Source organism: Lithobates pipiens, unplaced genomic scaffold (genome assembly GCF_037356315.1).
Source record: "Lithobates pipiens isolate NorthernLeopardFrog02 unplaced genomic scaffold, aLitPip1_a1.2 Scaffold_27, whole genome shotgun sequence".
Classification (NCBI taxonomy): domain Eukaryota; kingdom Metazoa; phylum Chordata; class Amphibia; order Anura; family Ranidae; genus Lithobates; species Lithobates pipiens.
Window position 1 is genome coordinate 105,418,930 of NW_027507788.1, and position 9,539 is coordinate 105,428,468.

The following is a 9,539-nucleotide window of genomic DNA, read 5'->3' on the forward strand; positions in this document are numbered from 1 at the left end:
TTTTTTGGCCAAGTCTCATAGATAGAGACACCTCAAGTAACCCCTGGAGCCCCTGTGTGGGTTACCCTAAAAAATGTTCTCTGATGTCCCACACTACACTAGTGTTCCTGAGTCCAGGTGTGTAAACAGCTGCTATGTCTTCTCCGTCCATTACACTGAATCAAGTTTTAAAATCATTCTGGTTTCAAAGACATCTACACAACAATATCCTAAACTTCTTTTAATAAGACTAATTATCAAGACCAAAATGTAGGTATAACCCTGTACTAGCTAAATACATCATTAGGGATGACCGAACGGTTCGCCCGGCGGTCGTTTCGCGGTCCACCCGATCGGAGGACTATTGCCGCTATTTTTCCCGGCGGACTTCCTTGTTTACTGTGTAAAAGAACTTTGACCTATGATGACACATCCATCATGTGGTACAGGACAGCCAATTGAGACATTACAGGACATGGACACTTGGACATTCCTCGTAACTTATAAATAGACCCGATCTGGCGGCCATTTTACATTCTTTCGTATGTCACTATAGGGAGAGGTTGCTGTGTGGAGCAGGGAGAGACTGCAGTGACCCAAATCGCTAGCTATTAGGTCACCACCACCACATACCTTCCGCTTGAGTCACAGGAATTATTTTCCGATCCATATCAAGACATTTCTGATGCGCAGCCACTCTTGGCATTGGATCAGGAAGAGGAGGTAGCAAGAACCGCCACTCAGCAGTCTGACGACAGTACCCAGATCAGCCCAAGGAGGAGGTTGTACCCGGTGTTGCTGCCTACTCCGAGATCTCTACTTATAGCGGTGGGGAAGGTGACGTCGATGATGACGTGTCTAGTGATGTCACGTGGGTGCCCACAAGAGAGGAAGAGGAGGGGAGCTCAGAGGGAGATAGAGACCAGCAGATAGGGAGGAGAAGCAGGAATAACTTACATTGCACAGGAGGGACAAAGCAGACTGCTAATGTATCAGGAGCGAGTCATCGACCATGTACGGTCACATCTGGCACTCCCAGGACGCCGGCACATGGCTCCGCAGTGTGGGCTTTTTTTAACGTGTCCGCTGCTGACAATAGTGTTGCCATCTGCAATCTTTGCAGTCAACGCATTCGTCGTGGTAAGCCCAACACTCACCTAGGGACGACCGCCTTAAGAAGGCACATGAGCAGCCATCACCGAGCCCAGTGAGAGCAAAGGAACACACAAAGCCACACTCCAGGCTCTCACCGTCCAGCCTCGTCTTCTACTTCTCCTCCTCCTCTCTCCTCACAATTGTCCTCCACTCCACCTTCCATCACACCAAGCTCATGTTTTTCTGCAAAAAGGCAGGGTTCCGTGGGCCTAATGTTCGAGCGTAAAAAATTGATGACGCCGGATAACCCTCTTGACCAGCGGTTGACGGCTGGCTTGTCAGAACTGATAGCCCGCCAACTACTGCCATATAAACTGGTTGACTCTGAGGCCTTTGGCAAATTTGTGGCCATTGGAACACCACAATGGAAGGTCCCAGGAAGGAAGTATTTCTCAGAGAAGGGCATCCCAAAGCTATATGGCCATGTTCAGCGGCAAGTGAATGCATCTCTGGCACACAGTGTCGGTGCCAAGATACATCTGACCACAGACACGTGGTCTAGCAAACATGGGCAGGGAAGGTATATCACTTTTACTGCCCACTATAGAGATAAAGGAAAAGGTCTGGTGTCCCCAGTGACACACTTCCATCCCTGTAATATATAACAAACAACAAAGGATTCACCCTGGGACTTTAAATGAAGTGGGTACTGTTTCCGCCAGTAAACATAACAGTAGTAAATATAATATATGGTTTATTCAAGTACAATTGTTTACATGGATAAATAACATCAACGGTTGCCAATATAAAATGTATAAACAAGGAGTATTGGTACATAAATGTAGAAGTAGTACATGGTACACGGGCATCATACTACCCGACTAGTTTCGTGAGATCCAGCTCGCTCTTCAGGGGTGGATGTGTGTAACAATGTACCTAGGATGAACAAAAATATATATGTTTGGCAATATAGCACAGTATTAGTTATAACAGCGCAGGGTAGGAGGGGTTGTAGGCCCCCCCATACTTACCACTGAGCTTGGCCATGGCTCCAGGTGTGCGGCCTCGAGACGGCAGCAGCGTATGCCTCCCCTGGGAGCTGAGGGGGCAGGATCAAATGGGACCTCATCCAGGGCCAAACGGAGAGCAGGCATGGCAAAGGTGTAGTGATGTATCCCTAGGGTCCTCATTGGTCGATAAAAAGTATAGGCTGTGAACATAAGTATGTTTGTCAGGCATCTGAAGTAGTAGAGTAAAATCAATAGATATTGGTATAAAGATATGTATGCATGTATGCATGAATGAAAGGCCTGAGCCAAAAGTTGTAGGGCCATGAAGATGGTTAGAAACCTAGGACAACAGAGGGGTACTACCAGGTGACAAAGAGAGGGGGGAAAGAGGTGAACTACAATTGTGTGGGTAGTGATGTATCCCTAGGAACCTCATTAGTCCATAAAGCGTATAAGCTATAAACAAATATGTTTATCAGGCATCTAAAGTAGTAAAGTAAAATCAATGAGTATAGGCATAAAGATATGTATAGCCAAGTAAAGCCTGAATCAAGGATGGTAGGGACATGGAGATGGTGGAAACTACAGGGTAGCAAGGGGGTACTGGCAGGTGACAAGGTAAGAAAAGAAAAAAAGAAAGATGGACTCGTGTGGAAAAATCGTCAGTATCCAAAAATAAATAAATAAATAAAGAATAAGTGCTCATAAGATAAACAATGTGTGAGATATGCAAGTGTGCCTAAATAAGGCAAGTATCAAAAAGGTGAATATGGTAAGTACCTGAGTCAGGTGAATATCCTAAGTATAAAAGTAATGAGACACAGCAAGCAATCTCCACAGCTGTGTGTGTCCTCAGTGAAGAGTGAAATGAAATCCAAGCCATGCCTGACCTCCAATTTAACCCCGGAAGGCCCCAGCAGACTCCGCCCCCAACACCATGTGTGGATGGCTGACATGTGAGTGCAGGAGGCACCCACTGTCATAGGAAGGCACGCAAATGCAAGCGTACCCCCATGCCATCTGATGATATAGTGCGTCCAGCTATGCCGACGTCTGCAAAATCGCAGACGCCATGCTTCTGAAGCCTAAACATGGTGCCGATGTGTAGGTGTCCCCATCCGCCAGAAAGCAGATGGGGACAGCAGGAGACATGAAAAAGCCTCCCTTTATACACATCGCAGCTCCCAATGCGAGACAGAAATCGCTAGCGCCAACCGAGGAATCGCATACAGAGCCAGGGTATATGACAATACTGGAATAAAAATTGTGTTGGAGAATGAGTAACCTAGTATAGTATCAAAGTATAACAGTTATTTGTACATGTAAATACTGGCGGGGGTGACAACAGACCAGGTTTGGGCTAATGGGTGTCTTCCACCCGGGTTCAATATAGAGATAAAGGAAAAGGTCTGGTGTCCCCAGTGACACACTTCCATCCCTGTAATATATAACAAACAACAAAGGATTCGCCCTGGGACTTTAAATGAAGTGGGTACTGTTTCCGCCAGTAAACATAACAGTAGTAAATATAATATATGGTTTATTCAAGTACAATTGTTTACATGGATAAATAACATCAACGGTTGCCAATATAAAATGTATAAACAAGGAGTATTGGTACATAAATGTAGAAGTAGTACATGGTACACGGGCATCATACTACCCGACTAGTTTCGTGAGATCCAGCTCGCTCTTCAGGGGTGGATGTGTGTAACAATGTACCTAGGATGAACAAAAATATATATGTTTGGCAATATAGCACAGTATTAGTTATAACAGCGCAGGGTAGGAGGGGTTGTAGGCCCCCCCATACTTACCACTGAGCTTGGCCATGGCTCCAGGTGTGCGGCCTCGAGACGGCAGCAGCGTATGCCTCCCCTGGGAGCTGAGGGGGCAGGATCAAATGGGACCCCATCCAGGGCCAAACGGAGAGCAGGCATGGCAAAGGTGTAGTGATGTATCCCTAGGGTCCTCATTGGTCGATAAAAAGTATAGGCTGTGAACATAAGTATGTTTGTCAGGCATCTGAAGTAGTAGAGTAAAATCAATAGATATTGGTATAAAGATATGTATGCATGTATGCATGAATGAAAGGCCTGAGCCAAAAGTTGTAGGGCCATGAAGATGGTTAGAAACCTAGGACAACAGAGGGGTACTACCAGGTGACAAAGAGAGGGGGGAAAGAGGTGAACTACAATTGTGTGGGTAGTGATGTATCCCTAGGAACCTCATTAGTCAATAAAACGTATAAGCTATAAACAAATATGTTTATCAGGCATCTAAAGTAGTAAAGTAAAATCAATGAGTATAGGCATAAAGATATGTATAGCCAAGTAAAGCCTGAATCAAGGATGGTAGGGACATGGAGATGGTGGAAACCATAGGGTAGCAAGGGGGTACTGGCAGGTGACAAGGTAAGAAAAGAAAAAAAGAAAGATGGACTCGTGTGGAAAAATCGTCAGTATCCAAAAATAAATAAATAAATAAATAAAGAATAAGTGCTCGTAAGATAAACAATGTGTGAGATATGCAAGTGTGCCTAAATAAAGGCCCGTACACACGGTCGGACTTTTTGACAACAAACATGCAAATTAGCTGTTTTGGAGCAACATCCGACTGTGTGTACGCTCCATCGGACAAACTTTTTCTGTTTTCATCGGACTTTTGTTGGCTGTGCGAACGGACAAACTTTCTGGCAACAAAAGTCCGATGGAGCAAAGTCCTACCGTGTGTACGCAAAAGCATCGGACTTTTGTACAAGGTACAAACACGCATGCTCAGAACCATTGCAAACGATCAGACTACAATACAGAAGTTGACCAAAGGTGGCGCTGGAGTCATTGAACGTCCTCTTTTGAAGCGGCGTCAGTACGTTGTGACGTCATTACGTTCGTGTTTGTTGTCAAAAAGTCCGACCGTGTGTATGCAATACAAACTTGTGGACAACACACTTTGTACAAAAGTCCACGGAAAAGTTTGTACAAGTCTGACCGTGTGTATGGGGCTTTAGGCACACTTTCATTTCACTCTTCACTGAGGACACACACAGCTGTGGAGATTGCTTGCTGTGTCTCATTACTTTTATACTTAGGATATTCACCTGACTCAGGTACTTACCATATTCACCTTTTTGATACTTACCTTATTTAGGCACACTTGCATATCTCACCCATTGTTTATCTTACGAGCACTTATTCTTTATTTATTTATTTATTTATTTTTGGATACTGACGATTTTTCCACACGAGTGCATCTTTCTTTTTTTCTTTTCTTACCTTGTCACCTGCCAGTACCCCCTTGCTACCCTATGGTTTCCACCATCTCCATGTCCCTACCATCCTTGATTCAGGCTTTACTTGGCTATACATATCTTTCTGCCTATACTCATTGATTTTACTTTACTACTTTAGATGCCTGATAAACATATTTGTTTATAGCTTATACGCTTTATGGACTAATGAGGTTCCTAGGGATACATCACTACCCACACAATTGTAGTTCACCTCTTTCCCCCCTCTCTTTGTCACCTGGTAGTACCCCTCTGTTGTCCTAGGTTTCTAACCATCTTCATGGCCCTACAACTTTTGGCTCAGGCCTTTCATTCATGCATACATGCATACATATCTTTATACCAATATCTATTGATTTTACTCTACTACTTCAGATGCCTGACAAACATACTTATGTTCACAGCCTATACTTTTTTTCGACCAATGAGGACCCTAGGGATACATCACTACACCTTTGCCATGCCTGCTCTCCGTTTGGCCCTGGATGGGGTCCCATTTGATCCTGCCCCCTCAGCTCCCAGGGGAGGCATACGCTGCTGCTGTCTCGAGGCCGCACACCTGGAGCCATGGCCAAGCTCAGTGGTAAGTATGGGGGGGCCTACAACCCCTCCTACCCTGCGCTGTTATAACTAATACTGTGCTATATTGCCAAACATATATATTTTTGTTCATCCTAGGTACATTGTTACACACATCCACCCCTGAAGAGCGAGCTGGATCTCACGAAACTAGTCAGGTAGTATGATGCCCGTGTACCATGTACTACTTCTACATTTATGTACCAATACTCCTTGTTTATACATTTTATATTGGCAACCGTTGATGTTATTTATCCATGTAAACAATTGTACTTGAATAAACCATATATTATATTTACTACTGTTATGTTTACTGGCGGAAACAGTACCCACTTCATTTAAAGTCCCAGGGCGAATCCTTTGTTTTTTGTTATATATTACAGGGATGGAAGTGTGTCACTGGGGACACCAGACCTTTTCCTTTATCTCTATATTGAACCCGGGTGGAAGACACCCATTAGCCCAAACCTGGTCTGTTGTCACCCCCGCCAGTATTTACATGTACAAATAACTGTTATACTTTGATACTATACTAGGTTACTCATTCTCCAACACAATTTTTATTCCAGTATTGTCATATACCCTGGCTCTGTATGCGATTCCTCGGTTGGCGCTAGCGATTTCTGTCTCGCATTGGGAGCTGCGATGTGTATAAAGGGAGGCTTTTTCATGTCTCCTGCTGTCCCCATCTGCTTTCTGGCGGATGGGGACACCTACACATCGGCACCATGTTTAGGCTTCAGAAGCATGGCGTCTGCGATTTTGCAGACGTCGGCATAGCTGGACGCACTATATCATCAGATGGCATGGGGGTACGCTTGCATTTGCGTGCCTTCCTATGACAGTGGGTGCCTCCTGCACTCACATGTCAGCCATCCACACATGGTGTTGGGGGCGGAGTCTGCTGGGGCCTTCCGGGGTTAAATTGGAGGTCAGGCATGGCTTGGATTTCATTTCACTCTTCACTGAGGACACACACAGCTGTGGAGATTGCTTGCTGTGTCTCATTACTTTTATACTTAGGATATTCACCTGACTCAGGTACTTACCATATTCACCTTTTTGATACTTACCTTATTTAGGCACACTTGCATATCTCACCCATTGTTTATCTTACGAGCACTTATTCTTTATTTATTTATTTATTTATTTTTGGATACTGACGATTTTTCCACACGAGTCCATCTTTCTTTTCTTACCTTGTCACCTGCCAGTACCCCCTTGCTACCCTGTAGTTTCCACCATCTCCATGTCCCTACCATCCTTGATTCAGGCTTTACTTGGCTATACATATCTTTCTGCCTATACTCATTGATTTTACTTTACTACTTTAGATGCCTGATAAACATATTTGTTTATAGCTTATACGCTTTATGGACTAATGAGGTTCCTAGGGATACATCACTACCCACACAATTGTAGTTCACCTCTTTCCCCCCTCTCTTTGTCACCTGGTAGTACCCCTCTGTTGTCCTAGGTTTCTAACCATCTTCATGGCCCTACAACTTTTGGCTGAGGCATTTCATTCATGCATACATGCATACATATCTTTATACCAATATCTATTGATTTTACTCTACTACTTCAGATGCCTGACAAACATACTTATGTTCACAGCCTATACTTTTTATCGACCAATGAGGACCCTAGGGATACATCACTACACCTTTGCCATGCCTGCTCTCCGTTTGGCCCTGGATGGGGTCCCATTTGATCCTGCCCCCTCAGCTCCCAGGGGAGGCATACGCTGCTGCCGTCTCGAGGCCGCACACCTGGAGCCATGGCCAAGCTCAGTGGTAAGTATGGGGGGGCCTACAACCCCTCCTACCCTGCGCTGTTATAACTAATACTGTGCTATATTGCCAAACATATATATTTTTGTTCATCCTAGGTACATTGTTACACACATCCACCCCTGAAGAGCGAGCTGGATCTCACGAAACAAGTCGGGTAGTATGATGCCCGTGTACCATGTACTACTTCTACATTTATGTACCAATACTCCTTGTTTATACATTTTATATTGGCAACCGTTGATGTTATTTATCCATGTAAACAATTGTACTTGAATAAACCATATATTATATTTACTACTGTTATGTTTACTGGCGGAAACAGTACCCACTTCATTTAAAGTCCCAGGGCGAATCCTTTGTTGTTTGTTTTTACTGCCCACTGGGTGAACCTTCTGACGGCCGTCAAGCATGTAACCCGTGGCACCCGTGTAGATTTGGTTTTACCGCCACAAATTGCATGCAGGCCTGGCTCTTCTTCTCCTCCTCCTCCTACTCCATCCTCCTCCCTCTCCTCCTCGGCTGACTCCTCCTTTTCCGCTGCTAGCGTCTCTTCCGCTGCGCCGCCCAAGCTCCCCAGAACCTATTCGACATGCCAGGTGAGGCAGATCAGTAGCTAACACCGCTCAATTTGACAGTTGGTAAAGTGGTGTGTGACAACGGTGCCAATCTGCTTAGCGCATTGAAACAGGGCAAAATTACACACATGCCATGCATGGCACACGTCTTAAACTTGGTCGTGCAGCGATTAGTTGTCAAATACCCTGGGGTCCAGGACATCTTGCGGCAGGCAAGGAAAATCTCGGCCCATTTCAGAAGATCTTACACGGCCATGACTCGCCTTGCTGACATTCAGCGGCGACACAATCTGCCGGTCAGACGTCTTATTTGCGATTGCTCGATGCGATGGAACTCAACCTTCTATATGCTTGATAGGCTGCTCCAGCAGAAACGTGCAGTTAACGTCTACCTGTATGAACTCTGCAGCAGAACAGGTTCTGGGGAGCTGGGGTTTTTTTCACCGCGCCAGTGGCTGCTCATGCGCTACGCATGCAGACTTCTGCGGCCATTTGAGGAGATCACCAAACTGGTCAGTCGCAGCCATGGTGCCATCAGTGACATGGTACCTTATGCCTTCTTTATGGAGCGTGCATTGCGTTGTGTCATTGATCAAGCTGTGGAGGAGCAGGAGCGGGAAGATGAGGAAGTCACAATGCTGGATGAATTCCCAGGGGGGGGCTACTCTATCTGAGACAAGTGAACAACAGGAGTCTGAAGAGGAGTCAGAGGAGGATGGTGCCGGGCGGATGAGGAGGAGCAAGAAGAGCATGCTTTAAGCCTTTCTGGGATCCCTGTTGTTGTGTGTGGATGGGGAGAGGAGAATGAAGAGGATGACATTATCCTGGATGATGAACAGGAGCCAGGCCACCACACCGCTTCCAGTTTAGTGCAAATGGGGGCCTTCATGCTCCAGTGTTTTAATAGGGACCCCCGTATAAAAAGCATAAGGGTCAAGGATCAGTACTGGGTGGCAACGTACTTAGACCCCCGGTACAAACACAAAATGGCGGAAATGTTACCGCCGTCACAGAGGGCTGTCAGAATGGAGCACTTACAGGCCTTGCTTCGAGAAATGCTGCATTCTACTTTTGCGTGCGCTGGCAGAGGAGCAATTCCCACTCCCAGAGAAGGAGTTGCGGGTACCAATCCAACAACGCCTGCAAGAAGAGGCCGGTTTGAAGATGTGTTGGTGACTTCTGATATGAGGTCATTCTTTCAGCCGACCCATCGACA

General features: G+C 45.5%; 1 long non-coding RNA gene across 1 annotated transcript; it reads left to right on the forward strand.

Annotated features, from left to right (window-relative positions):
* The first annotated feature begins 6,873 nt into the window (after positions 1-6,873).
* LOC143933208 (uncharacterized) lies at positions 6,874-7,895 on the forward strand. The gene is made up of 3 exons (XR_013263044.1): positions 6,874-6,993; positions 7,570-7,748; positions 7,844-7,895. It is a non-coding gene; the product is annotated as an uncharacterized LOC143933208 (long non-coding RNA).
* The last annotated feature ends 1,644 nt before the right edge of the window (positions 7,896-9,539 follow it).